Genomic DNA, 27,519 nt, shown 5'->3' with positions numbered 1-27,519 from the left:
GCATGGTCATGCTGGACCTACAAAAGGCCTTCGACACTGTCAATCACACCATTCTGATTGACAAGCTAAAAGCAATTGGTTTTGATAGTCTATCAGTGAGCTGGATGCAATCCTACCTGGAGGGGAGAGAGCAGATGGTGGAGGTAAACGGTACCCTACCCCCCCCCCCCCCCCCCCCCTCACAGTGAGCTGTGGTGTTCCACAAGGAAGCATACTAGGTCCGCTACTGTTCCTAATTTATGCAAATGACATGTCGTCAGCTTGTGACTGCAACTTGTTCCTGTTTGCGGACAACTCAGCCCTGCTGGTCTCTGACAAGAACAAGTTACAGGTTGAAAAAACCCTCAGCTCAGAACTAGGCAAAATCTGCATATGGCTCGCTGATAACAAACTATCATTACACATGGGCAAAACAGAGTCCATTCTCTTCGGTTCAAATAACAAACTCAGCAAGACCGACGGCTTCTCAGTTACAGTGGGTGACAATATTGTCACAAGGAAAGAAGATATTACCTACCTGGGTTCCATCCTAGAGGCAAATCTTTCCTGTGACAAAATGGCATCCAATGTAATAAAAAAAAGTCAACCAACGAACACGATTCTTGTACCGGATCTCCTCACTGGTAAACAAGAATACCCTGAAGACTCTGACAGGAGCACTCATTCAAGGGTACTACGACTATGCTTGCACCTCATGGTACCAAAGCACCTCAAAGGCGCTAAAAACAAAATTACAAACATCTCAAAACAAACTGGTCAGACTACTGCTTGACCTTACTCCTAGAACCCACCTCACCCCTGCCCACTTTGACAACCTAGGATGGCTTAGAGTAGACGACAGAGTACAGCAACTTGCAATGGGCCTGGTCTACAAGATACACTACACGACCAGGGTACCCACGTACATGTCCAAATACTTCCCAAAGGTCAGTGAATACCACGATCACAACACCAGAGGGAGCTCCACAAATCATGTTAAACCCAGATTCGGCTCAAACAAGGGACTAAACACGTTTCGCAATTATGCCACATCAATGTGGAACGCCCTACCCAAAGCTGTAAAGGAATGTGAATCACTACCCACTTTCAAAAACACTCTAAAAAAAACACCTACGGGAGACTGCAATTCGAAACTGGCCCCTGTAAATGTCCTAACACAACCCCCCCCCCAATGTACAGTAAATGACCACGTATGGTCTTGTCAATATTCCAATGTACAGTTTTGCTTGTACAGTTGTACAGTGTCCCCCACCCACCCCTCCTACCCAACCGTGTCTATGCCTTCTACAACGCTGTTCGGTTTCCGGGTTCCTCTGATTGGCCACTAAACCCACGTGACCGCACGCTAGCACGCCCCCCTTATCGCCCACTCTCGCGCTGTGAAGCGGAAGCGCCAGCGGGGCGAGGCAGTGGTTTCTCCCCGGCTCCGTGCGCCGCTGACTCGTCCAGCTCCAGCAGCAGCGGCCGTCTTCCGCCTGCGGTATCCTCTCTCCGAGGCGGCTCATTCTTATTATTATCCCCCATTGTTCAGGTCGACATGGTCGCACAAACACCCGTTGGAGGAGTAGTGGGGGAGAAAAAGAGGAATATTTTTAAATAGCAAGAATTATCGACTGGCAACTCTGTGCTCGTCAGACATGTTAATGTCATGTATGTCATAAATGTCGATATGAATTGAAAATGGGGGACCCTGATGTAAACAAGACAAACGTCTTTCTCTGGTCTGCATCCCCTTAACAATTGTGTGTATTGCGCCGTACTGTATTGTACCCATTCTGCAATCTGTTAAATAAAGTTTTCATTCATTCATTTCTCCCCCACTACTCCTCCAACGGGTGTTTGTGCGACCATGTCGACCTGAACAATGGGGGATTAATAAGAACGAGCCGCCTCGGAGAGAGGATACCGCAGGCGGAAGACGGCCGCTGGAGCTGGACCGAGTCAGCGGCGCACGGAGCCGGGGAGAAACCACCGCCTCGCCCCGCTGGCGCTTCCGCTTCACAGCGCGAGAGTGGGCGATAAGGGGGGCGTGCTAGCGTGCGGTCACGTGGGCTTAGTGGCCAATCAGAGGAACCCGGAAAACGAACAGCGTTGTAGAAGGCATAGACGCTACTCCAATGTACAGTCCCCCACCCTCCACCCCCCCCCCCCCCCCCCCCCGCCCAACCTCCTCCAATGTACAGTGTCTACGTCAAATGTATATACTCTCTTTTCTGGACTCTTTTCGTATCACAAACAGTACTGTATTTGCAAATCTGGTATGTCGTAAATGTATAGATGTAGCAGTACTGTCTATCTGTATGTCATGTATGTCATATATGTTATGATGAATTGAAAATGGGGGACCCTGATGTAAACAAGATGAAAGTCTTTCTCTGGTCTGCATCCCCTTAACAATTGTATGTATTGAGCTGTACTGTACCCATTCTGCAATCTGTTAATAAAGTTTTCAATCAATCAAACCCCCCTCTGCAGCCCTGTCATCACCATCCCCATCATCTGCAGCCCTGCCATCACCATCCCCATCATCCACACGCACTACCTGCCTGGAGGAGATAAAGGCGTGGATGAAATTAAACTTCCTACAACTCAACAGCTCCAAAACCGAAGCCATCCTAATTGGCACCGCCCACCAGGTCCAATCATCCCCCATAACCAGCATCTCCTTCTCCGGCCAAGACTTTCCCCTCTCATCCATAGTCACCAACCTGGGTGTGAAAATTGACCCTCACCTAAACGTTGTGCTCCACATTAAACACCTGTGCAAAACCTCCTTTTTCCACCTCAGGAACATTGCCAAACTCCGGCCCACACTCACCCTCCCAGATGCTGAAAAACACCTTTGTCTCCTCCAGGCTGGATTACTGTAACGCACTTCTCATCGGGATTCCTAGCAAGAGCCTCCAGAGGCTCCAATACATCCAGAACAGCGCTGCTAGGATCCTGACATCACACCCATCCTCCACTCACTTCACTGGCTCCCCATCACCGCCCGGGCTGAATACAAAATGTCCCTTCTGACCCATCAGTGCATCCACGGAAAGTTTTAACCTTTTATACATGCCTTTGTGTGTTTTATCCCTTTTTTGTATGTTTGTATGCCTTGTTTTTTAATTGCCTATGTTTTTAAAGCCTATGTTTTACCCTGTAGCACTTTGAGATTTGGTTCCAAATGTAAAGTGCACTACAAATTAAATGTATTATTATTATTATTATTAGTTGGACAATGCCTAGGCTACCCGTCACTGTCCGCTTCCATTCATTGTGCTAAGCTAGGCTAACGTACAGCCAGATAGCTTTCTACTGAACGCACAGAGAGGAAACTGGTATCTATCTTCTTGTCTCTCTCTGGAGAAGAAGGTAAGCTGTCGAAAAATGCAATGTTATACGAAGAAGGCGTTTAACACTTTGAGTGCCAGCCACGAGAAATCTGGTTAGTTCATGCCATGCGTTGAGTGCCAAGGACGAGAAATCTCATTATTTAATCGTTATTTCTTTTATTAGCGATTTCCATACATTTTTCATCAATCTAGCCTCACGTTACCATTGGGACTGTCTCTGAGCTTGAACAGGAAATATACCGCCCCCTATCGTCTCCCGGATGGTAATGCACGCATTGGATTGGACTCAATGAAAATGGATGAGAAAAGAAAAATCCGGAATCCACATTTTACTTCTCAGGCATGTAACCCGAGCCTACTGCAGTCATCGCCGACCCTCAGAACAGCGTGGATTATGTGTTTTGAGTACCCAGCGTTGGATCAATAAACGTGATCGATATTTGGAATGGCCATCAGGAATTGGAATAATCTTTTTGCAGAACATCTGATGTGAGGTAAGGAATCTATTTTACCAGTCTTGGGGTAATCAGAGTTTTTTCACATATATCTCAACTAGGGATGTCCGATATTATTGGCCGACCGATATTATCGGCCGATATCGGCAGTAAAATGTGATATCGGAAAATATCGGTATCGGTTTAAAAAAAATATATATATATATCCAGTGAAAATTATTAGTTACCTAAAATTATTCCGTTTTTTGGACGGGGAAACCATGCATATATCGGTATCGGTTGATATCGGTTGATATCGGTATCGGAAATTAAGAGTTGGACAATATCGGAATATTGGTATCGGTAAAAAAGCCAATATCGAGCATCCCTAATCTCAACGTGTCCCCTATGTGTGTATGTGTGTGTGTGTGTGTGTGTGTGTGTGTGTGTGTGTGTGTGTGTGTGTGTGTGTGTGTGTGTGTGTGTGTGTGTGTGTGTGTGTGTGTGTGTGTGTGTGTGCTGACCAGGAAATAGATAATCGATTTTTCAGCCCGCTTTTCTCGCGTGCATAAGTACACATATACTATCGATAATCTAGCATTTATTTGAAAACTATTCATAAATAGGCCGAAAAATTACAACGTGTTTTGTGTATTCCACTAAAGGGCGATTATCACAGAATCTTTTTTATTTTCTGGAAATGTCCAAAAACTTCTGTTTTTCAAAACGGTATAAAACGGAAATGTACAGATGAAAAAACAATCCGTTTCCTACATGTTGACTGCAAGCAAGTCATTGATAAGCGACGGGCGTATTAGACACATAGCCATAATATAGAATATAGAAATAGCTCCACGAAAATCATGAAATATCGGAAAATCAGCCCAAAAAGGCTGGCATTCAAGCGCTAATTCTGGCGCCCCCTGCTGGCACTCAAAGTGTTAACATAATGGAGACTTTGACATTTCTGGAGGAGCAGCACCATGTAAAAAAAACTCCATCCAGAGTAACCTCTTTTTTTATTATTCATCCCTCTCAGGGAATGTTTTATGTAGGCGTAACGCCTCACTGACAGGCACTCAAACTTCTTTTTTAGCTTAGTCAGATTTTGCAAGTCTTCTGAAAGGGTGGGAGAAATATAAACGACTAAAACTAACCTTCCTACTGTCTTTTACTATCATGTACTTTGCCACTAGATAATCTTCCTTGCCTATATATTACTACCTACTATGCTAATATGTCTCTACTACTATGCACTCAAGTTCAACACTGTTTGATGAACATTGTTACTCAGCTGAAAGAGTTGTTCCCTTACTGCTGACTTGTTGTACAGAACTTGTTGTAAGTCGCTTTTGTTAAATGTAAAGGCTGGAATCCAGTCTACACCTCATCTCCATTTCCCGAAGGGGATCAATAAAGGAATATCTTATCTTATCAGATCTTACAGCAGAAAAAAGCTCATTGGTTTTCTACGGACACTTTCTTGACCAAGAAACTTGGCAAAAAGATTACTAATCGACCACAGTGCTAATCGACCACAACAACATTATATTATAGCCGTATGAAATATATTAAACAATTGTATCCACAAAAAAACAAGTGACTGTGTTAATGCAGGCTGGTTTCCTGTTGATGATAATTAAGCATTTTAGGAATTGCTTGATACTATTTGCAAGTACTGTAGGGTCCATAGATGCTTGAACTATTTAGCAGCTGAAAATGTGTCAACTAACTATCGTTAGCATTGATACCTTTTGAGAATAGAAGAAGTCTTTATTTGTCATGCAGCAACACAGTGCCTCTGCGCTTGACCCATCCCATCATCCTTCCCTCCAAGGGCCGCTGGGAACAGACATGGGCTGTGGCGTGGGACCACACCCAGGGGCCAGTCCAAGTGCTCCTGTCCGTCTTCGACAGCATTAGCGATCTGTGTTTTTCCATTTGGTTTATCTCTTTTTTTTCTGGAGGGGAAACCCTCCAGCGAGCATGGGTGGGAGAAATGCAAACTCCACACAGAAAGGCCCGGGAGATACCCCCCACATGGGTACTTGTGTGGATTACATAATAAGATCCGGTTAATACAATTTATTAACTCAGAATTAAAGTATCAAATACAAGTGACCAGCTGTGACACCTGAAGAGAAGAGAATAGACCGATTCACAGGAGGGGACCTTATTTATACCCAGGAGAGGGGAAGGGGAAACAATAAAACCGGGGGTTTGGGTAAAGGGAACATCAGAGGGAGGAGACAAGCTCTGTTATCCTCCACACCTGGCAACCCGGCAACCTGGTGCCCAAGCGGGAATCTAACCGTATTGCTGTGAGGCAACAGTGTGAACCACTACACCACCATACCGCCCTAACCTAACTTTTGATAGTAATGTGGAAAATCAGTAGAATATGGTTGAGTTCTTGTGTCCCAATTGGCAATTTGGCTTTTAGAAAATTAGAACGTTAACAAAACAGAAAGTCTTTTGGTGAAATGCACTCTCCTCGTTAACCCCTCCGCTCTGCATCTTCTAACTACCTCTAGACCCCTACGCTCTACATCTTCTAACTACACACACTCAAGACCCCTCCGCTCTGCATCTTCTAACTACACACCCTCAAGACCCCTCCGCTCTACATCTTCTAACGACACACCCTCAAGACCCCTTTGAGTTTCATATACTATTGAAACAAGGATTTTCTTAGCTTTCTAAAGACATCACATCATCTTATAGCAAAAATAAACAAGACATGTCACTGAACTGTGTAAAGAAAAGTGTCCCAGTTTTGTAGCCTTTTTTACTTTACATGCCTATATTAAACATTTAATGTTTTCAGAACTGTGCAAAAAAAAGAAAAAAAATATCAAGTGTCCCATTTCACTTGTTATATTTCCACATTTTAGTGTTCTTCAGTTCTTTTTTTCATTCAGTGTGAGAAATCCAGTCTCTGTTGAGCTTTAACAAGTCCATCAAAGTCAGGTTGCATGTCTGAGGTGGAGATGCGAAGCACAGCTGCCAGATGTTCATCAGTGAGAGAGGATCTGTACCTGGACTTGGTAAACGTCATGACTGAAAATGTCTGTTCACATATGTAGGTGGATCCAAAGAGAACCAACATCTTCTGAGCATGTCTCCTAAGCGTATATTGTGCGTGTGAACGTTGACATGAAAAGAAAAAAGAAAAAAGTATTTTTTTTTTTTTTTTTTATTATCATGTAATCTTTCACAGGCCAGTCAGAATCATCCCGCGGGCCGTGTCCGGCCCGCGGGCCGTACAATGCCCAGGTCTGTTCTAACTGCACACCCTCAAGACCCCTCCGTTCTGCATCTTCTACTACACACCCCCAAGACCCCTCCGCTCTGCATCTTCTGGCCGCCTCAGACCCACTCCTATCTGATCTCCGGGAGGGTCATCAAAGAGAAGCCGGCTATTCTCTGTCCTCACTCCACAATGGTGGAACGAACTTCCCACCACAGTTAGGACGGCTGAAACACGACCGATCTTTCGCAGTTGTCTAAAAACACCCTCATTCAATCAATATCTGAAATGAAAGAAGAAAAATACTAAATACTAAATAAAACGACTAACCTTCTTACTTTCTTCTACTGTCATGCACTCTTCCACTAAATAATCTCCCATGTCTATATTACTATCTACTATACTAACATGTCTCTACTACTATGCACTCAACACTGCCGCACCCAACTTTCAACACTGTTTGATGAACATTGTTACTCAGCTGAAAGAGTTGTACCCTTCCTGCCAACTTGTCGTACAGAACTTGTAAGCCGCTTTGGATAAAAGCGTTCAGCTAAAGGACTAAATGTAAATGTAAAATGTGAATGCACCACGTCTGTGGAACAGCCTCCCCATCCAGCTGAGGGCACCACAGAGCCTGGACTCTTTTAAAGCAGGCCTGAAAACTGTTTCAAAAGGCCTTTGATTGCTAGCTTTTAATTATTTTTTTATTGTGATTTTTTTTTTTTTATTGTGCTGTTGCCTTTAATTTTCTGTTTAGACTACGGTTCTATTTTTATTTTATTTTTATTCTGTATTTCGTTTTTTTATTATTAATAATTATAAAAAAAATTAACTATGTTTTTAACCCTGTAGCACTTTGGGATCCTAGTGAACGAAAAGTGCAATACAAATACAATTTATTATTATTATTGAAGGTTTAGACTTTGGAGAAATACCACTGTACCTCCTCATCCTCCTCGCCTCCGCTTCTCCTCCGCAATCCCTCCGCGACCTCGCGGTGACCCCGCCCCCCCTCCTCTCGGGCTCCGCGGAGGGGGTCATCAAGTGCCGGCTGAGAGTCTGTCACAAGGAGTTTTAAGCCTGGATGCTCCGCTGCCGCTCCAGCGTTTCCTACAGCTCTAGTGCCTCAGCGACAGCCTTCTGTCACAGTGCTGCCACTCCGCGTTAGAGCCCCTGTGACTGACACCACATCTCTCTCTCTCTCTCTCTCTCTCTCTCTCTCTCTTCTCTCTCTCTCTCTCTCTCTCTCTCTCCTCTCTCTCTCTCTCTCTCTCTCTCTTTATCTCTCTCTCTCTCTATCTCACCTCTCTCCCCCTCTCTCCTTCTCTCTCACCTCTCTATATCCCCTCTCTCTCCTTCTCTCCCCTCTCTTCCCTCTCTCTCTCGCTCTCTCCCCCTCTCTCTATATCCCTTCTCTCTCCCTCCCCTCTCTCTCTTTTTCTCTCTCTCTCTCTCTCTCTCTCTCTCTCTCTCTCTCTCTCTCTCATCTCTCTCTCTCTCTCTCTCTCGTCTCTCTCTCTCTCTCTCTCTCTCTCTCTCTTTATCTCTCGCTCTCTCTATCTCACCTCTCTCCCCCTCTCTCATTCTCTCTCTCTCCCCCATGTATCTCTCTCCTTCTCTCTCACGTCTCTATATCCCCTCTCTTCCTTCTCTCTCGCCTCTCTATATCCCCTCTCTCTCCTTCTCTCCCTCTCTTCCCCTCTCTCTCTCTCGCTCTCTCCCCCTCTTTCTCCCCCTCTCTCTATATCCCTTCTCTCTCTCTCTCTCTCTCATCTCTCTCTCTCTCTCTCTCTCAGACCCCCCCCCCTCTCTCTCCTTGCCCTTCCCCCTGGGAGCTGACACAACCTGGCCGATATATATGCCAGAGGAGTGTGGAGATGTAAGTGTAACAGGTTGTGATCTTGCGTCATATTTTATGTAAAAGTACCACAGACCAGGAATGCCTTGTTGAAGTCGCCAGCCACCACCATGGCCGTGTCTGGATGTTTGGTACCAGTTTCCTCTCTGTGCGTTCAGTATAAAGCTATCTGGCTGCATGTTAGCCTCGCTTAGCACAATGAATGGAAGCAGACAGTGACAGGTAGCCTTTGGGAGAGGTGTTAGTTGACTCACCCCCCTCTGCAGCCCTGTCATCACCATCCCCATCATCTGCAGCCCTGCCATCACCATCCCCATCATCCACACTCTACCTGCCTGGAGGAGATAAAGGTGTGGATTAAATTAACTTTAAACTTAAAAAAAAATGTTTTACTTCAGACTACAACTCAACAGCTCCAAAAACCGAAGCCATCCTAATTGGCACCCCCCACCAGGTCCAATCATCCCCCATAACCAGCATCTCCTTCTCCGGCCAAGACCTTCCCCTCTCATCCAAGTCACCAACCTGGGTGTGAAAATTGTGGTTTATTTTGACCTCATCTGATAAATAAAATAAAAGAATACACACACATCCTTAATCTGAAAACATTGCACACACTTTATTATGCACTTATCTTATATCTAACCTATTGTGTTGGGATTTGGGGGGAATACCTATAGAGGCGCCATACAAAAGATATGGACGCTGCAAAAAAGAGCAACAAGGATTATAAATCACGTTTGGTGTCGTGAGCATACTAATTAAAGTCACAGACTTTAAGATTTATGGATTTAGTTAAATGTAGAACTTCGCAAATCATGTTTAAAGCCAGGAGCAATTTATTACCAGGTGATATACAAAACATGTTCATGGACAGAGAGGGAAGATGTTATTTAATAAGGGGGAAACTTCACTTAAAATATCCTACTGTCCGCACCGCTCTTAAAAACATGTGCATTTCAGTTTGTGGGGTAGCTTCATGGAACAGACTACAAGTGGAAACAAAACAGAGCAATAATAAAACACAGTTAACATACACAAAAGCACTGATATACAAATACAGAACTGAGGAACTATAGATAGTTGCTCTCTGGGAATGTTTTGATATCTTCAAAACACAAAATAATGGTTGTCTTGTTGGGGCGGGACTAGATAAGCTGTGTTACGAACTGGCTCAAGCTCACAACAAGAATAGGGAGACACAGGCACAATTTAAGAAATAACAAAGAATTTATTATAATTAAACTAAATGAGCAGCCAATATATATGAGTATCAGTGTGTCAGCAGTGTGTGGATGAGTGTATGTGCAGCCTGAAAAAAAACAGCAAAAACAGCAACCAAACAACCAAAGAACCAAAAACAGCAACCAGACGAGCAAAGAACCAAATGGGGAGTTCGCCAGAGAACCAGAGGCAGCCTCTCTCTCATATCCTGGCTGGGACACACCGGCCCAGGTGTGCCCCAATTAGCCTGATGAGCCTTCCCCAGCTCTGCTCTGCCAGCTCCACCCACCAATCCTGCGAAGCAAGGACACAGAGCAGAGCAAGCAAACACAATGCGGGGGAGGGTCGTCACAGCTGTGCTTCCTTCTCCAACTCATCCGTGTTTGTTTTTCTATGGATGAAGACAGACTCATCTGTTTATGTTTATAAAGATCAAATGGTTCACCAGTTGGCACGACGTGTGACACATCCAGCCTCCAGCCCAGTCTGCCTCTAATGGACAGTGGCGTGCACAAATAGGGCCGAAGAGGGGCTTGAGCCCCTGCCCTTTTGCCCCAAGTGCCCTACCACAAAAGAAAAATAAATAAATAAATAAATGTATATGAAGACGGAAATGTATACTACTAGTATCTAGGGCTGTACCGAATGCTTCGAAGCTTCGATCATAATGTTGACATTCGAATTCGAAATCAACATTCAAAAAAAATTATAAAAATGTTTATCTTTTTTGTACTATCTGTTTAAACCAATGGGGTTTTTCTTCGCAGTTGCAGATAAAGTTTAGGCTACACTAATATTATAATATTATTATACTATAAGACGTCACCATCACTTTCGTACCAACCATGCCCTTATTGGATTATTTATATTTGACGAAACTGATGAGTTATATTCATTAAATAAAGTTGATTTAATAAAGAAAAATACTCATTTAATCAGATGAATCACTTTATTCAATTTGAGGATTTAGTTTAAAAAAAAAGATTTTTCAAATGTTTTTATGAAATACATTTCTTTTTTTACAGACATTCGAAGCTTTGTTCGAATACTTCAATAGAAGCTTTGAATGTTAAAAAATGACATTCGGTACAGCCCTACTAGTATCCACGCAAAATATGAAGATGGAAATGTATACTACTATCCATGAATGAAATGGACCTTATCTATTTTGAAAGTACCCTTCATGGACCCCCCCCCCTTGAGCCCCTGCCCTTTAAATTGTCTGTGCACGCCCCTGGTGTGATAGCATGTACAATAATGCTGTATATACACTAACATTGATCTACTTCTGTGCATCATTCCCTTAAAGGCACACGCAAATATTTTAAAGTAACAGACCACTAGACCAAAATACACGCATACTGTATACACTACTGGTACAACGGCAAGTGGCAGCATTGCTAACTGTGGAATAACTGGGGGCGGCTGGGTGGCGCAGCGGATAAGGCGCTCGTCACCAACGGAAGAGACACTGGTATCGAATCCAGCTGTCAGCGTTGCTTCCGGCTTGGCCGGCCGTCATACTGGCTTGATTGGCAGAGTCAGCGGGAGGGAAGCCGGTGGGTGGGTCCGGGTCGTTGTGGACAGCGACTCCTACAGTTCGGTCGGGGCGCCTGCACAGCGAGGGAAGGATCTAAGAGAGTTCCACACGTTACACTCTCCCAGTGAGAGTCCGCGCTGCCAGGTGAAAAGAAGCTGTGGGCTGGGTACACATGTGTCGGAGGAAGCATGTGATAGTCTCCGCCCTCACAGACCGACGGTAGGGGGTAGAGTGCGCAACGACCAGGGAGGGGATTGGGAATTGGCATAACGACTAACATTGGGAGGGGAGAAAAATGGAAAAAGAAGAGGGCAGTTTGGATACACCCGGCCAGTGTCCACTCTGAGTCATCCAGCTGTAACTCTTTGATTTAACTGAACCTATTTTGGTGTATTAAACCCATGTTTTTTCAAGCCTACCTGACTACATTTCTCCCACATAACCATGTTACATAAGAGACATTTTGTGATGTTAAGTGTCCGAAGTGCAACACGTCGTAACCGTATATATACCGTATCGTCAGCGTAACACTTTCTTATCGACGTGAGTCATAGGCTGCCAAGTGTCTTCAGCCTCGGACATGATTCATACCGTACCTATTCTGAGTGTCATGGTGTGAACACACCGACGCCATCTATTTACGTTACCCAGATACCTCTCCAGCCCACAGTCATATATATAAAAAGAAAACGTATTAAAAGCTGCCCGACTGGCAAGGATGATGTATCCTTGTTGTTTTTTAACCTTATTATTTTTTTCCCCTCTTAGGTAGTAAGAGAGTTTTATTTGAAATGTTATGATATTGTAAGAAAGGGGCGGGACTAGATAAGCTGTGCTTCCTTCTCCAACTCATCCTTGTTTGTTTTTCTATGGATGAAGAATGTTTATGTTTACATTTTTGTCTTGACAGTGATTTGTACGTTTGTCGTGTTCGAGATGAATAAAGATCAAACGGTTCACCAGTTGGCATGACGTGTGACACGTCCAGCCAGTCTGCCTCGAGCGGCAAAAGGGACGGAGGCAGGGGTCACGCAGGGGTCACACAGGGGTGTTTTTGACCACTTGTTGCCAAAATTAACAAACAGTGCCAGGTGAACAATGTAAAATCCTTCTATATACCTATGTATACAACACATATAACTATGTATGATAGCATGTTCAATAATGCTGTATATTCCGTATATGGTGGCAGGGACTACAGATGAAAACTAGCTCATTAGCTAACTCTGGCACATTTACATTGATGTGGAAACTGTTGATTAATGTACACTGTCCCTGGGTACAAAATAAATAAATAAACTAAATAAACATAAGCTTACATATCGTCGTTGGTGGAAGAACACCCCGTAACTCCAAAAACCCAACTTTTCAGGAGATGAAAAAAACGAACACAGATTTGAGGGAGAATAGAGTTACGAGGTTTAGACAGATGATCGGTTTAATGCTTTCACATTGTTTAAACTTTGTAAAACCACACACACATATGGAGGATGATCTACTGAGTTGATTTATAAAAGAGTTACAAGGTTTTCTTACACCAGCGACGATATATTCATACAGAATATACAGCCCACAGCACAGAAAAAGAAAAAAAAAAGTGCCAGCGCTTCCTCTATCCTCATTTCGGGGCCCTGCTGATCAACACTAATATAATTAAGTGTTTGCGAGCGCATATCATTAGGTGAGTCCTTTACCGTGATTACAGCCAGGGTGACTGAGTAGACCTGTTTCTTGTTTATAAACATACCGTGGTCGAGCCAATCAGCAATACCAACTGAGTCACGTGACTAAGCCTCTGTTTCTGTATGCTGTATACAGAATGCAATAATAATGACACGGACGCGATGTGTAGTTCAGTCATGTAATAATAAACTGGCGGTAACATGTCCCCAAGCACGGGTATAAATATCACAGGCCCAACTAGAGGATTGCCGATGGCATCGATCAACCTAGGTCTGGAACATCCTCCTTTTCCAAGTGAACTAACACATCTGAACATAGTGCAAAATCTCAGTTTCCAAATTAACCAACACATTTGAACATAGTGTTAAACAGCATGGTACAGTGGCGGCCGGTGCATTCTTCTCCATGAGGGGCGCTATACCAAACATTTTGCAAACATGTACCACGCATTGGCGAATATTTAAGTAGGTACAACTATCACCATTGCCATCAATCAATATATGATCACAGTCAGTCAAATGCAGCCACGCTTCCAATATGCCCTACACAAACACGCGCACATCTCTCTCTCTCTCTCTCTCTCACTCTCTCTCTGATTCATTGTCCGGGTCATTATGGCCCCCCTGCAGCGAAATTAATTAGTTCAACAACAACACAGCATCGATAGAGAGAGAGAGAGAGAGAGAGAGAGAGAGAGAGAGAGAGAGAGAGAGAGAGAGAGAGAGAGAGAGAGAGAGAGAGAGAGAGAGAGAGAGAGAGAGAGAGAGAGAGAGAGATATCGCAACTCTCACTTGTTAAGTTGAAACGCACCACTGTCCAGCAGGCAGAAGGGCTTGATAAAGTATATCCACTGTCCAGACTGTGTTGATGTCCATCCATGTCCACTGCATCCATATAGCTTCTTGTTAGCAAAGTTAGGCAACAAGTACTGTGAGTGACGAGCTGTGTCTTTGCCCATTTCCGCGTTGAACAGCCTGCAAACTACCTGGCGTTTCTATCGCCATGCTCTAAGTCTAAGACAAACTCTAACCTTAACCAACTTTGAAAGAGTGCCTAAGCTTAACCGTAGAAAGAACTTGCCGTCACGCTCTAAGACAAACTCTAACGTTACCTTAACCTGCGGCTATGGAAAGTATAGAGGCGGTATTATTCTCTAGCAGACAGTCACTTCCTGTTCATGAAAACAATTATTTATATTTGATATATTAACGTTATATTGTGCATTGGAAACACAAACATACTTAAAATGAGTAAATATTGTTCATTTTAAACATGTTTATTTGATTTCTAAGGCTCTTAAAATTCTTCTTCTTCTCTCTTTTAACCAGGGAGGGCGGCGCTCTAGCGCCCCCATTGACCAGCCGCCACTGGCATGGTAACAACAACAGCATTGAACAAACAGTATGTTTTTGTATCTTTTCTTTTTTCCTTATTTTTTTTTACACAGCAACAGCTACATCACATTTATCACATAGTGAGTTTCTGAGGTGGTTTAGATAGCCGTCCAACCCTTGTGTAAGTGCGCCCATCTGAAAGCGGGGCACTGACTGGGCCAGAAAAGGCCTTGGGTGAGAGTCTGACCGGGCTTGGTGGCTCAGTCACCGCTGGGGGAGCCTCTACAGTCTCTGGAGCAGAAATCTCTGGAGCTCGTGCTGCCTCAGGCCCATTTGTTTCATGTGTGGCCCTCGCCGTTGGCTCAGCTACTCTGAGGCAGTGGCGGCCCGTCAATGGGGACGCGAGAGCGCCACCCTCCCTGTTAAAAGAGAGAAGAAGAAGAAATATAATTTTTTTTGTTTTTTGTTTTAAATGTTTAAAATGAATAATATTTACTCATTTTAAGTATGTTTGTGTTTCCAATGCACAATATAATGTTAATATATCAAATATAAATAATCGTCAGACTGTCAGATAGAGAATACGTTCCGTTACCGTAGCCGCATTTCTCCTAGCCGCATTTCTCTCGGGCTAGACGCAATAGCGCTTACAGTGGGCGTGCACGCCGTGCACTGGTTTCATCGCTGTATCCGTCGCAGCCAATCAGTGCGTAACCTCATGCACCACCTTTCGTAACAGAACTAGTTTGTCTTATGATCTATAGTCATACTATTATGAGTACTCTGCCGTTGTTGTGTACAATATTCTACTTGCTGTATTACCCAGCTACAGGAGAAGAATCAGGCCTTGGACGGTGGTGGAATGAATTGGCAGTCGGATAGCAGCTCAAATCAAACATCAATGCGTTTAATTGCATCAAAAACAACACATAACTAATCAAAAGGTGTGGCTTTCAGCAAACTCAAGCATAAGTTTCTACTGAGAGAGTCCAGATCAAGAGAATGTTCACAGCAGCATTGGATCTTCTAGCTAAGTCATAAAGTCCTTTGTTCTCGTGGAGCCAGAAGCACTGCTGTTGTTGTCCTTTGTTTCATTGCCATGGTGAGGGGTTTCCCTCCGTGTGGTCTCCGTGGATGTGCGTGTCGGAGTCAGAGTCTTAGTTCCCTCCTTGCTCAGTCTGTTCTTTTATCAATGAGCTGAAAACCCTTGGCGTGAGGTCATCAGTGACATCACGCATATGTTCTCATCCAATCACAAGCTTTCACAGTTTTCGAATTTGGAAGTGGGTTGTTCTAAACAGACCACCTGACTTACTCCTTTGTGTAAAGTCAGAGAATTGAATAGTCTAAAATAAGCTTAATACCTTTTAGTTTTAAGCTCCAAACTATTCATATATGAACTGTGATGGCTTTTCTAAACATAGACATATCATTCTTTACTTAAAAGCGCTATGTTTCGCTACCCCTCTCCATGATAGGCCGCATAAACTCTGTCAAGATGGTTTCTCTCCCCAGATTCCTATACCTTTGTCAAAATCTTCTCATCTTTCTCACAAAGTCTTTTTTCAAAGAACTGGACTCTGTAATTCTGTCTTACATCTGGAATTATAAGAATCACAGAATCTCAAAAATGCACTTGCAAAAACCTAAATCTGAGGGAGGGCTGGCCTTGCCAGTATTTAGGCACTACTACTGGGCTGCCAATGTAAGGGCTCTGATGTACTGGCGGCAGGGGACAACAGGTGAATTGACTCCTGGGGCCCCCTTGTGGCTGAGAATGGAGGCTAATTCCCTTATTAACTCATCCTTGCCAGCTATGCTATTTGTCAAACCAGGGGTACCCGGGATCTTAAGAAGCTTGAAACTAAGTTTTGTTGTGGGAAACTCTGTCAGAATTTTAAATCAAATCAGGGGTGCTTTGAGCCTACCAGATGTTTCTATCCATGCACCAATCTGTTTTAATCACACTTTTTCGGCTCCATGGACAGACGGGGGGTTACCTTGCCTGGAGTGGGAAGGGGCTAGCTTCCATTAAGGACTTATACATAGACGGTCACTTTGCATCCTTCGATCTACTAAAGAGGAAGTTTGAGTTGCCCGGCACCAACTGGCTCAGATTTTTACAAGTCAGAAATTATGTTAGATCCAAAGTTCAGGCTTTCGAAGAGCTCCCAATTGAACATTCTTTCTTTGATATATTGCTGAGCCCTCCCCACTCCAAGCACCTCATCTCTAGGTTTGTGTGTCTGTTTGACAACTGTAATATGGCCTCTACTGAGAAGATTAAAGAACAATGGCAGGAGGAACTCGGTATTGATCTATCTGATATTGTATGGGATAGGAGTCTGTCTATAGTACAACTTGGCTCAGTCAATAGTAGACACCAGCTGATCCAATTTAAAGTTGTGCATCGTCTCCACTACTCCAAGCATAGATTGCACAATATCTACCCCTCTGTTTCACCTCTGTGCGACAGGTGCCAGGTATCAGAGGGTACACTTTCTCATGCCTTCTGGTTTTGCCCTCCACTAACAGGATTCTGGGCCAAAATATTTGACTGGTACTCTAAGGCCTACAAGATAACTCTACAGCTGGGGGCAGAGCTCGCCATCTTCGGCTGCTCTGAGTCCTCTCTGAGCTTTCCTACAGCTGTACAACAATCTTTGACACTGGGGACAACGGTTGCTAATAAACAAATACTGATGGAGTGGAAGTCCTCCTCAGCACCTTCTTTCCAACTGTGGATGGTGGACATGACCTCTGTCATACGGATGGAGAGACTAAGGTTCCTGAGAACCGATTCACTTAAAAGGTTTTCAAAAATCTGGGACCCGTTCTTAGCCTATCTCGATGAGGCTAGAGGCGGCAGCTGATTCGCCCGTCTGATCTCACAGTCCCCCTATGAGGGACCCCAAACACAATATTTCGGGCTATATGTATGGCTGGTAACCGTGTTGTAATAGCAAATGTAAAAAAAAAATGTATTATTATTATTTTTTCTTTAATGAATTTTTTTTTACTTTCACTGTCTGAGTGTTTGTATGTCATGTTGGTATACTGTTTGTCATGTTTGTACAATGTTCTGAAAAATGTAAAATAAAATATATAAAAAAAAAGCGTTATGTTTCAGATGAGAGTCAGTCTTTTACCATCAAGCCCTCTCATACAGTTTTAACCATATTCTTTTAGCTTAGATCTATATATATTTTAACAGTTCTTCTTTGTATTCTTTTATTTATTACTAGTTTGATTCAGAAATGGCTTGATTGTAAAACTCGATGATTCTCTTGTCATACCCACAGCATATTTCATATCATTTTGTTCAGCATAATTAGTCCAACATAACAGGAAATATCTGCAGTTTGTTTGGCGCTTAATTAAGGATTTAAACATACTTTAAATTCTGAAATAGTAAACCTAAGGTTCCTCCTCAGACTTATGTCTCTACGTGTGTGTCACCAGAGACCCCAGCGAGATAACAGAGTTATGTGACTTTGCCCAGCTCATTGTTCTAGCTGTTGCCAACACTTGTATGTAAATTAACCTAGGAGTTGACCACATTCTCAAACCATCTGTAAACCCCCACACACTCTATGGCAACTAAAACCTAATCCAGTTTACAAGTATATTTGATTGTGTCAATCATTACACTTTGACTGTTTAAGATTAAAAGTATAATGCATTCATTTTGCACACAGTATCTTACTTAATACAATGACTATACTTATTATGCAGTTCCTTAAACTAGAGACAACCATCTGTTTTCTGTTCTAACACGTTAGAAGCCAGCCTCCAAGCTTTTACCCCCTATGGCTTTCCTGGCCCTGCAGATGACATCTGTTTTATCACCATTCCTTGGTTTGCTTTCAGGGACATATTTCAGCACCTTATATAGAGTTTTATGAGCTATATTTATCATAATATACGACACGTGCCATTGGTTAAGATATTGCGTGCCAATGGTGGCACTCATGCCTAAGGTTGCTGACCCCTGGTGTAAAGCGATACAAGGGGAGTCCACGCGTATGTCTGTGAAATAGCATCCGATAGATTATCAGACCCTTAGTATGGGGAGGTAGAGCAGTCGTCTGGTAATCCACAGGTTCCCGGCTCGATTCCTGCTCCTCCTGGGCAGCGTGTCAAAGTGTCCTTGAGCATGACACTTGACCCCTAACTGCTCCCAATGAGCAGGTTGGCACCTCGGAGTGTGAATGTGTGAATGTGAGGAACAAAGTGTAAAGTGCTTTGGATAAAAGCTGCTATATAAATGCGACCATTTACCATTTACCATTTGTGACACACACACACACACGTGTTTGCAGCGTGTTTTCAATCATGTATAAACGGTTGATTTTCGCATCACACACACAAACTCAAAAACCACCCGGCGTCGCTTGAGTAACAGTTGAAAACAGCATCTGACAAATGAGGTATCATGAAATATGAATTATATATACTTTTTCTTTTTTTTTTACAGGGATTAATCCTGGACGAGGGGGTGACCGGTGGGATAACGATGCTGTGGTCCTGTGATATCATGCCCCTGAACCGAGCGGAGCCTCCGCTTCCTCCCTGCACGGCATCGTTCTGCTGACTCAGTCTCATTAGCGCGTCCGTACAACAGCCTCCATATATCTCTGCCTCGTTTTCTCCACCAGATCTACATACGCCCACTGCTCACACGCTGGCGGGTCGTATCCACCCCCCGCCCCACCCCCAAGGGCCAGTGCTGTTACTCTAATGTTATTACTTTCCAGGAAACTAGTATGGCCAGATTCTCATGGCCGGTACAGAGAGACTCAAAAGGAGCTTCTATCCCCAGGCCATCAGGCTGCTCAATGCAACACTAACCTTCCATCTATATTCATTGCACACACATCCACACATGCACACACTCACTTTAAACAAACACTCACCCTTATACACTTTAAACACGTTAACACTTTATTTGATCTATTTATAACCAAACGATTTGCACTACATCCATATCTCATCTGAGCATTTTGCATTTAAAAAAGGTTTGCATTTTGTACCTCATTGTTTGCATTTTGTACTTTAGGTTCTACTTTAGTTTGCATATTGTATATTGTATATTTTGTATAGTGTTGTTTGGACTTTATTCTTTTTACTTTTTTTTTACTGTATGAAGCACATTCTCAGGGGGCTCATACAGAACCAAGCATTTCACTCTATTGTACATGTACCTTACACGTGACAACTAAAACAAAACTTGAAAACTTGGAAATTGAGTAAAGTAATACTTTACCGTTTTGAAAAATTGTTAATATATTGAAGTTACTCATTCGAGTAATGCTGCGTTATTGCGTTACATCGTTGCCGAAATGCGATGAGATTACATTTATACGCGGCCACGTATAAAAACCATGAAGGGTGCGGAAGAAAATAAATATTTTGCTTCTTTTCCTGTACTTCAACCGGATAGGTGGCTTGATAAGTGGCTGGAGGGAGACCCAAAACAAAAGAGGATAGTGAGTTCACTATACAGTGATATCCAAGAGATGGCATCCCCATCACTGGACCGTATCAGGGAGTCATGGGGTAAGGATATGGGACTTGAAATCCCTGACGATTCTTGGCAATTGGCAATTAAAAGAATACATTCATCATCTGTCTGTATCAGACATGGATTACTCCAATTCAAGCTATTTCATAGACTACACCTCTCTAAGAGCAGACTTGCCGAGATCTACCCGGATGTGGATCCGACCTGCTGCAGGTACCATCAGGCTCCAGCCACTCTCTGCCATATGTTCTGGTCATGCCCATCACTATCCCGATTCTGGCCTTCTGTTTTTGAAACCTTCTCCTTCATCTGTGACAGGTAGATCAGCCCTAACCACTTGGTTGCAGTTTTTGGATTGCTCCCTGGCGAAAGTAGGGTATCTGTCGCTCAATCAGATGCTGTGGCCTTCTCCTCTTTGTTGGCTAGATGCCTTATCTTGCTTAATTGGAAGTCAGCCATTCCTCCATCACATCGACGCTGGGTCGAAGATGTGATGGCACACTTAAAACTTGAGAGACTTAAATACTCCACCAGGGGCTGGCAGCCATTTTTTGACTATTTTAATCAAAAAATCCCGGCTGAGGATGCTTAGGCATAAGACGGCGATCTATTAGATAGGCAATTTCTGTATGGCAAGGGACAACCTGTATAAGAACGATGCAATTTTTTTTTCTTATTATTATTACTTTTCTTTTTCTCTACTTTATTTTTCATTTATTTTAGGTATTGTGTGGTTATATGTAGTCATGTATTGTATGTATGTATGTATGTATGTATGTATGTATGTATGTATGTATGTATGTATGTATGTATGTATGTATGTATGTATGTATGTATGTATGTATGTATGTATGTATGTATGTATGTATGTATGTATGTATGTATGTATGTATGTATGTATGTATGTATGTATGTATGTATATAATGTTGTTGAACCTTAAAAAAAACAATAAAAACGATTTAAATAATAATGAAGGGTGCGGAAGAGAGGTAATGTTACACGTTCAAAAGCTGTCCGTTGTAAACTATGTCAACTAAGAATACAACATCTAAACTTTCTAAAGTATCTGACACGACAGCACGACAATGTGAAACTCTTGAGGCATAAAAAACCTGATGCTGAGAGAGGGAATCTACCAGGCAGCCAGTGATGGATCTGTTCAAGCAAAACTAGAGAAACTGGATCTAAGATCAGGGCAAACACCACCCGTGAGTGAGTGGAGAAGATCTGAAGAAGCTGTTATTGTTTATATTTTCTGTTTATTCTATACTTTACCACTTTTCTCTGTTTCTAGCTATGCAACTTACTGTGAAGCACTTTGGTTGACAAGTGTCATGTCTAAATGTGCCATATGAATAAATGTGATTGATAGATTGATTGAAGCTCGTCACTGTGTGTTACCTATTTCCACAGTTGATTTTGACGCATCGTAGAGAAAATACCCACAAAGAACAACTTCAAGCTGCCTGAAGAGAAACACGTTTGCTGGCCACCTCCAGAGAGAATATGATGGAAGCTCATTTGAAGGTAGACTTTGTTTCCACCACAGCTGACACCTGGACAGCTAACAACAGAAGCTAAACAGGTTGCAAAAGGAATGAGTAACGTAACTAGTAATGTGACTAATTACATTGATACAAAGTCATCAGTAACATCATTTTGATTACTTCTTAAAGGAGTAACTAATTACACTTCCTGGGTAACTTGCCCAACACTGCCCTGAATATTCTACTTCTTTTCACATGGGATTCAGCCGAGTGAAGTGTCTAGCTACACCCAAAGCTTGATTTAATTCAATAATTCAGTGAGTTGAAAGTGCTGAACTCCTTGGAGTGATGCTGGAATGCACTCTATCTATCTCGTCATATAGGTGGCGCAGTGGGTGGTGTATGTCGCCTCACTGCAAGAAGGTCCTGGGTGCGATTCCCGCTTCGGGACCAAGGTTGCCGGGTTGCCAGGTACCCAGGTGGGGTATCTCCCGGGCCTTTCTGTGTGGAGTTTGCATGTTCTCCCCCCGTGCTCGCAAGGGTTTCCCCTCCCGATAAGATAAACCCAATGGAAAAACATGCAGAACAGATTGCTGATGCTGTCATGTCCCTGATGAAGACGGACAGGAGCGCTTGGATTGGTCCCCGGGTGCTGCCCCGCGCCGCAACCCATGTCTGCTCCGGACTGCCCTTGGGGGGGGGGGGGGGGGGGCGCAGAGAGGGATGATGGGATGGGTCAAGCGCAGAGAGGCATTTAATCTGTGACTCAATGCATGTGTGTGTTCCTGTGTGTCGCCCATTTTACCGTGTCTTGTAAGATAAAGACTTCTTCTTCTTCTTCTAATGATATTGTTTCAAAGATGGGAGGAGCCACTGGTATTACCAGGAAATGTGCTTTTTGTTGCTCATCCTCTTCTATGTCACATTGCTCAAAGTTTAGTTTTGTGTCACCTTGACTATTGTCCTGTGGTCTGGTCTTCTGCTGCAGGGGGTCAGAACAGGGCACTCCAGGTTGTCCAGAATAAGGCTGCACGGTTGGTTCTGGGTGTTCACTAAGATCCAGCGTGAATCAAATCTCCTGGCTTACAGTTGAGAACAGGCGGTCAGTAAATACACTGTTATTGTTCAAGTCAGTCATTAGTAGTAAAACTTGTACAGTAGTAATGCTGTTCATGATCACAGCACTAGAGGCCGGGTCTATCAATAGTCAGCTTGTACTGCCTTGTCCGAGAACTACTGCCTTGCTTCCATCTTTTATTCATAGATCAATATCTCTGCCTCCATTTTTCTGCTGCATTTATAGTAAATCATTTTTATTTTCTGAAGAAAAATCTGATTTAATCTAAGACTGTAATTTGTTTGTTGGCTCTGTTGTTTGTATTGTTTCATTGTGTTTTTATGTCATCTCAGGTCTGCTACTTGTTACTTGCTATTGTGTGTTGAGTTCTGGTCTTTATCTTTTGTATTTGCTATTGTTTTACTTGTGATTGTGTTTCATATGGTCCCCAGGAAGACTAGCTGGCTGCTTTGGCATCCTTAATGAAGGATAATTTTTTTTTTGGATCTACTTTTTCTCCCATTTTCTATTTTTCTCCCATCCCAATTTCGTATCGTCCACTTCTACCCTCCCCTGTCTCGAACGCTGTTAGGCCATGCCTCCCACAAGCCTGCTGCAATGTGGACGAAGCCATACATTGCACGAGTCCCCTCCGATACTTGAGGTAGCAGCCGTCGCATCTTTTCACCTGCACAGCGCGATCTTTCAGCGTCGGGGGTCTGCGTTTGGAGGGCACGCCGCCCCCGTCGCTTCCTGATTCTACTGCGCAGGCGCACCAACCGACCTGTAGGAGTCGCTGTCCACAACGTCCGATCCCCACCCATCAGCTTCCCACCCCCTAATACTGCCAAATGTATTAGTATGAACGACCAGCCAAGCTGATAGCAATGTGGAGAGCTGGGCTCAAACCCAGCGTCTCTTGCATTGGTGGTGAGCGCCTTGCCCACTGCACCACCTAGCCGCCCTTAATAAAGGATCCTTAACCCTTTCACTGCCACACGACAGCCGGTTAACCCTTTCACTGCGGATGCGGAGCTAATGATGCTAATGATGGAGCATCGCCGTCGGTTGTGTGATAGTAAAGGGTTAACCTTCTGTCGTGTCACTCGTGTGGCAGGGATAGGGTTAATAAAAACTGAAAGCTAGCTGCACTGATGATCAAACAGGCCATATTGTACTGGTGACAACAGATTCAAAAGCAGCTGTGATGTAGGACCCTGTAATCCCACGGGGGGGGGGGAGGCGCTCCACATCTTACAAGACCTGAGATCAAGTACGCCCTCTTCCTTCAAAAGGCTCATCACATCTGGTTGGGGTAGATTCTTCTTCACCCCCCCCCCCCCCCCCCAAAAATATCCTTTTGATTGTTGATTTTAGTTTTTTTCAAAGCTCAATCAAGAAGCACATCAATAGGGAGTTGTGTGCACCGGTAGTATGTAAGGCTACGTTCACACTGCAAGCCTTAAGGTGCTCCCATAGTCGAGCGGACTGTACACGGACTGGACTCTTTGAGCTTTCATAGTCGAGTGGATCTCCGCGGACCAATTTCCTACATGTCTCGCGCCAGTTTACACCTCGCGCCAGTTTGTGTGACACCAAGTGGGCGCCGCGGACATCCGCGCGTCAGAAAATAGGAGCTTCGCACTTGGACTCTGCTGTGGGTCTGCTTTGAGTACCCTTTGGGTCAGCTTTGAGCCCGCGGGAGTCTGCTCCGTGTATGGTCCGCTCGACTATGGGAGGGCCTTTAGTATTCAAATCTGATTTCTTTGTTTGGCTGTTCACATGATTTAAAAAAAATAATAATTCAAGATCAAGATCAGATTCCAGTGTGAACTGGTCACATGCTCCTGAACTGACTTGTATGTGCAAATTAACAATAACAAAGATGGACGTATAGACCTACATGGTGGACACTGAAGTAACAGTTCATGATTTAGTTTATATGGTGATAATAAGTTCAAGAGCGGATGGTAATGGGGGTGAGGAGGTGAAAGAGAGCTATTTATTCTTTCAATATGCTTTCAAACACAGACAAGTTAAGATACAGTATGTCCCCTCAAGCTTTGCTTGTACAAATACTTATAAGGTAAACACCTCCCTGTCCCTCCACTGACCGCCTCCATCACAGCTGTCTTCCATGTCTGTTTTCACTGACCACCTCCATCACAGCTGTCTTCATGTCTGTATCCACTGACCACCTCCATCACAGTTGTCTTCATGTCTGTATCCACTGACCGCCTCCATCACAGCTGTCTTCCATGTCTGTATCCACTGACCACCTCCATCACAGCTGTCTTCCATGTCTGTATCCACTGACCACCTCCATCACAGCTGTCTTCCATGTCTGTATCCACTGACCACCTCCATCACAGCTGTCTTCCATGTCTGTATCCACTGACCGCCTCCATCACAGCTGTCTTCCATGTCTGTATCCACTGACCGCCTCCATCACAGCTGTCTTCATGTCTGTATCCACTGACCGCCTCCATCACAGCTGTCTTCCATGTCTGTATCCACTGACCACCTCCATCACAGCTGTCTTCCATGTCTGTTTTCACTGACCACCTCCATCACAGCTGTCTTCCATGTCTGTATCCACTGACCACCTCCATCACAGCTGTCTTCCATGTCTGTTTTCACTGACCGCCTCCATCACAGCTGTCTTCCATGTCTGTATCCACTGACCACCTCCATCACAGCTGTCTTCCATGTCTGTATCCACTGACCACCTCCATCACAGCTGTCTTCCATGTCTGTTTTCACTGACCACCTCCATCACAGCTGTCTTCCATGTCTGTTTTCACTGACCACCTCCATCACAGCTGTCTTCCATGTCTGTTTTCACTGACCACCTCCATCACAGCTGTCTTCATGTCTGTATCCACTGACCACCTCCATCACAGCTGTCTTCCATGTCTGTATCCACTGACCACCTCCATCACAGCTGTCTTCCATGTCTGTTTTCACTGACCACCTCCATCACAGCTGTCTTCCATGTCTGTATCCACTGACCACCTCCATCACAGCTGTCTTCCATGTCTGTTTTCACTGACCACCTCCATCACAGCTGTCTTCATGTCTGTATCCACTGACCACCTCCATCACAGCTGTATTCATGTCTGTATCCACTGACCACCTCCATCACAGCTGTCTTCATGTCTGTATGAACTGACCACCTCCATCACAGCTGTCTTCCATGTCTGTATCCACTGACCACCTCCATCACAGCTGTCTTCCATGTCTGTTTTCACTGACCACCTCCATCACAGCTGTCTTCATGTCTGTATCCACTGACCACCTCCATCACAGCTGTCTTCATGTCTGTATCCACTGACCACCTCCATCACAGCTGTCTTCATGTCTGTATGAACTGACCACCTCCATCACAGTTGTCTTCCATGTTTGTATCCACTGACCACCTCCATCACAGCTGTCTTCCATGTTTGTATTCAATAGGTGACTCCCGCCAGCACAGAATTGTAATGAATGTCAATCTAGAGTGACGTAAAAGTTGCATGAATTCTGACATGACATGCATTGCAAGAAATCAGACCTGTATCTGATTTAGGACCACATAAATTATGAAAGTAGCCCAAATCAGAATCGAACATATCAGATTCAATGTGATTTGTGCTGTTCACATTGTCATGAAAGAATCAGATCTGAGTAAAGAAATTTCAGATTTGGGCCACTTCCGCCTGCAGTGTGAACGTAGCCTGAGAGGCCCGCCCCCTCCCAGAGGGTTCCAGGGGGGAGGAGTCCTGGGAGCCATGCCCCCTCCCAGAGGGTTTCAGGGGGAGGAGTCCTGAGAGCCCTGCCCCCTCCCAGAGGGTTCCAGGGGGGCGGACTCATGATAGCCCCGCCCCCTCCCAGAGGGTTCCAGGGGGGCAGACTCCTGAGAGCCCCGCCCCCTCCCAAAGGCTTCCAGGGGAGGAGTCCTGAGAGCCCCTCCCCCTCCCAGAGGGTTCTAGGGGGGAGGACCCCTGATAGCCCCTCCCCCTCCCAGAGGGTTCTAGGGGGGAGGACCCCTGATAGCCACGCCCCCTCCCAGAGGGTTCCAGGGGGGAGGACCCCTGATAGCCCCGCCCCCTCCCAGAGGGTTCTAGGGGGGAGGACCCCTGATAGCCCCGCCCCCTCCCAGAGGGTTCCAGGGGGGAGGACTCCTGAGAGGCACCATGCAAGATGGCCACCATGTGGCAACGTCGGACTCCGTTGGCCAGCAGCGCGGGTGAGCCATCTAGTGATATATATATCTATGCTTCCAGGGGGGAGGACTTCTGAGCCGCTGTCAGCTAGCGGTGCAGCTCAGAGCCTCTCACCCGCTGGGGTCTTTGAAGCCAGTCCCGAAGCTTAGCAGGCAGACTCACGCGTGTGTTATCCACGGCCCCGGAGACTTTGAGGTCGTCACCAAATAACCCCCGAGCCAGCAGAATCTCCCTCCTCTCCCCGGGGGGGTCTCCTAGAACTGTTGACTTTAGTTATTTTATTTAATAGGACTAGTTGTATTTGCACGGCGTCGTGGAGAAGAGAACTGGATACAGCCTTGTGACGCCACGGATGGGGAATATGGCTGCTTTCACACACTGCAAGCCGCAGTGCTCAATTCTGATTCATTGCTCAGAATGTGGCCAGTATCAGATTCCAGTGTGAACTGGCCCACATGGCGCAAATGAACAATGATAATAATAATAATAATAATAATAATAATAATAATAATAATAATAATAATAATAATAATAATAATAATAATAATAATAATAATAATAATAATAATAATAATAAT

This window comes from Notolepis coatsorum (genome assembly GCF_963971535.1).
Source record: "Notolepis coatsorum genome assembly, chromosome: 15".
NCBI lineage: Eukaryota > Metazoa > Chordata > Actinopteri > Aulopiformes > Paralepididae > Notolepis > Notolepis coatsorum.
Note: the sequence above shows the minus strand (reverse complement) of the source record.